A 4,389-nucleotide genomic window follows, 5' to 3' on the forward strand; every position below is an offset into this window, starting at 1 on the left:
GCCACAACATTAGTAACAAAGAAACAATTTCCAGAGGATGAGGCCCAGAAATCAGAATTTTAAAAAGATTCCCAGGTGATTCTAATGTGCAGCCAAGGTTGAGAACCACTGCCCTAGTGATTCCCTATGAAATCGACCCACCCAGCACATGCAGAGGCCCGAACCTCTTTCAGCAGCTATTACTCACAAGTAGCTGAACTTCACCATGCTGTGGATCGCCCTAAAATCTCTGGAAGGTCCACAAACCCCAAACAAGAAGTGGCTGGCCTTAGTGTACCTCTAGGCTAAGTGGCCGCCACCCTGGCACTAGTGGCAGTTGGCTTTGATTTACAGCACAGCCTGTCCTACGTGACTCCAAGTACATAGCACAAGTGAAAACCATCTTCAGATCACTTTGTGAGGCTCCTACCAGGTGACCTCAAAACCAATACAGCCAGTGACTGGCTTCAGACCACACCAGAGTATCACCCAATTAGCTCCACAGACGACACACTCAAAAAGCAGAGCCAGCAGGCACCAGAACCCACTAAGGTGAATCTTGTTCCTCGAGGTCAGCCCCTGCACAACAGCTTGTCCACTACAGCCAGGGCCAGTCCTCATAGCCAGTCAGCCTGAGAATCAGTCCCATCTCCTAACATGCCAACAGCAATCAAGGCTCAACTACAAGAGGACACACACAACCCACACAAGGGTCACCCGTGGCTCAAGTGACCAGGGAATCTGCACCACTGGGCCCCATAGGACACCTACGACATAAGGCCACTCTGCCAAGACTGGGAGATGTATCAAATCTACCTACTAGTAGTAGATGAAAACAAAAACAGGGAGGTAGCCAAAATGAGGCTATAAAGAAACATGTTCCAAATGAAAGAACAGGACAAAACTCCAGAAAAAGAACTAAATAAAATGGATGCTAGCAATCTATCATATACAGATTTCAAAACACTGGTTATAAGGATGCTCAATGGACTTAGGGGCAGAATCAAGGAATTTAATGAGAACTTCAACAAAGAGGTAGTAAAGAAACCATAAAAATGAACCAGTCAGAAATGAAAAATACAATATCTTAAACAAAGACTATGCTAGAAGGAATAGACTTGCAGATTAGATTAAGCAGAATCTAATCAGCAATTTGGAAGAGAAGGTAGTGGAAAACACCCAATTGGAACAGCAAAAAGAAACAATGAATTTAAAAATTATTATAGTTTAAAGGACCTCTGGGACAACATCAAGTGTAACAACATTCATATCATGGGGGTACCAGAAGAATAAGAGAGAGAGGAAGGGATTGAAAACCTATTTGAAGAAATAATGACTGAGGCCTGAGCTAGGTAGCTCAGTTAGTTAGAGCATCATTCCAATATGCCAAGGTTATGGGTTCAACCCCAATCAGGGCACATACAAGAATCAACCGATAATTCATAAATAAGTGCAACAACAAATAGATCTCTCTCTCTCTTTCTCTCTCTTATCTCTCTCTAAAATTAATACAATAAAAAAGAAATAATGACTGAAAACTTCCCTATTCTGGCAAAGGAAATAGACATACAAATGCAGACTGCAGAGAGGCCCTAACAAGATGAACCCAAAGAGTTCCACACCAGGACACATAATTAAAATGCCAAAGGTTAAAGACAAAGAGAGAATCTTAAAAGCAACAAGAGAAAAGCAGTTAGTTACTTACAAGGGAGCTTCCATTAGACTGTCAACTAGTTTCTCAACAGAAACTTTGCAGGCCAAGAGGAATTAGCACAAAATAGTCAAACTGATGAAAACCATGGCCCTCCAACCAAGATTATTCTACCCAGGAAGACTATCATTTAGAATTAAAGGACAGTGATAGAGCGTCCAAGACAAGAAAAAGCTGATGGAATTCATTTAATATCAAAGGAGAGATAAAGACCTTCCCAGACCAAAAAAAAAAAAAAGCTAGTATGACAAGAAATACCAGTATTACAAAAAATGTTAAAGGAAGAAAAAGAAAAAGAGATTTAAAAATGAATTTAAAAAAATGGCAAAAGTACATACATACTGATATTTATTTTAAATGTAAATGATTTAATGCTCCAATAAAAAGATAGGATGGCTCAATGATAAGAGCCCTTTGAATACTCTTGGATTCTGCTGAGAAGCTGAAATGTCTAAAACCATTCTTCTTGCCTTGCACCAAATATCATCCCTCTCTGCAAGTAGCCCACAGCCTGGAGAAAGACCTCAGAGGGTAGTAGAAAGAAATGAGTGATGAGTTCTTCCCACCATCTGGTACCTGCTTTAAAGAGGAAAAAGAAAATACTTGTGGCCAAGTAGTACTGGATGAGTGCCGGGCTGACCAGCAAGACCCTGAGCGATGACGGATGAATAGAGTACTCCGATACAAAATTTGCTGTGAAACAGAGGGCTAAAAAGTGAAACAAAATCCAATTTTTAAAAATCCTATTTTTAAAATATTTATTCATTATAACTTTGAATGCTTACTGCTTAATTTTAGAATATATTAGATTATACCTGGTGCCTCAGTGTCTTCTCTTGTAATATTCTGTAATGAACTGCTGCTCTGCAGACCTGACTATAACCTGGAAGGGAATAGGACTAACCCATATAGAAATCACATACTGGGTAAGCAAGGCCGCTCTGCAGGGGCATTGTCTCTCTCCTCCCAGGAGACGGAATGGTTATACGTAAGGAGAAGCTGTGTCATAGGAGGGAAAATAACACCCATTGGAAGTCCAGTACACAAGAGCGTTGGAAGGAAGCATGAGTCAGAAGAATTCAAGAGGTCTACTGCCTAAAAGGAGGCTCAAAGTAGATAAGCCTTTCACAAGAGAAATACAAAAGCTAAAATGACATTTGCAAAATTAACTTCGGCTTTATTGCAGAATCTTTATATAAAACATCATTCTTGCCATTATAACAACCTAGTAATACCATGGAATAAAGGCAGACTTCATTAGTTAAATAAGGCCAAGAGAGAACTACTCCTAACCAAACTGAAATATTATCTCATTTTCCATGTTATCATTTCCAACAGATACACTCACACTATTAGAGGAAGTTCAGACTGACATGAAGGCAGGAGTATTTGATTCAGTCCATAAGCTCACCCTGAATTTTATCAAAGGAAACTCTAGTTCATGTGTATCAGTCTCTCTCAATCTTTAATTAGCTTCTTGTTAAAATGAACTTTCCCTTAGTTTTCTGGAGTGGGGGGAGGTGGCCTTAGAGCTTGACCAGCGCCACCCCATCCCCCCTGCCAAGGACAAAGCAGGGACCTTGTCTCGGGATTAGGGGAAATAGTTAAGAAGGAGAGGAAAAGAAAATTGCTTTTCCAGCTTCTCTAACTTCCCATGCAGCCTTCAGAGAAAGGAAAGCATCCCTTGGGAGGAAATAACAAAAGTGCCAAACCGTAGATGGATGGATGAGGTCTGCATCCCTGCAGTGGACCGGGGCTCTTGCCTGAATAGTGTCACACACTCTTGTCCCTTGCTCATGGTGGTTTTCAGAAGGCCAAATGGACATTTATTACCAGTTGGCCCTGCCCTGCTCGGGACCTCTACCCTTGAAGCTCAGTTCCCTTTCCTGCCAGAAATTCCAGGGTCAGGGAAGGGGGTCTGGTGAAGCTGCAAGAGTTCAGTCGCCTTGTTTCCTTCCACAGCACATGAGGTAGCCAGTTAGATCGTAAGATGCATCTATAAGAAACCTTAAGAGACAACTACAACAGGGCGTCAGGTAATAGGCGATAAAAGAGCCCTTCTTAGAAAACCACTCACCACGATGTTATCTCTATAAGGTACTTCCAGCTTAGCTAATAATAATTATTATTATTATTTAACAACCCCCCCCCATAAAATAAACATTTAAAGTTTCTGTGGCTAGTTATCTTTTCATTGAGGGTAGGTTGGATTCCTACCAGGTTTGCCTTACCACACATACTGTTTTGTCAGACTCGATTGCTAACATACTTCATAACTCACTGTGCACTGCTGTGAAAGAGAGAGAGAGAGAGAGAGAAAGAGAGAGAGAGAGAGAGAGAGGAGAGAGAAACAGCAACTGGCTGCCTCCTATACATGCCCTGATGGGGACCAAACCCACAACCCAGGCATGTGCCTCAACCAGGAATTGAACCCGTAACCTTTTTGGTGCTCCAACAAACTGAGCCAACTGGCTGGGGCACATTCTCCATATCCTTAATTAAAACACAATGATGTTTCCAAGTATAGTAATGGAGGCAGTTTCGTTTATTTAAAGAAACTAAACCAAATGAGGTTGTGCATTGTGACCCTGGATAATGCCACGCTGGTGAGCCTGCAGGGAAGTGAGCACTCTTGCACACGGCCAGTCATGCGTCTTTCTGAGAGCCATTTGTGTACATAGCCTTGGGTTCTGTGTACT

This window comes from Myotis brandtii, unplaced genomic scaffold (genome assembly GCF_000412655.1).
Source record: "Myotis brandtii unplaced genomic scaffold, ASM41265v1 scaffold871, whole genome shotgun sequence".
NCBI lineage: Eukaryota > Metazoa > Chordata > Mammalia > Chiroptera > Vespertilionidae > Myotis > Myotis brandtii.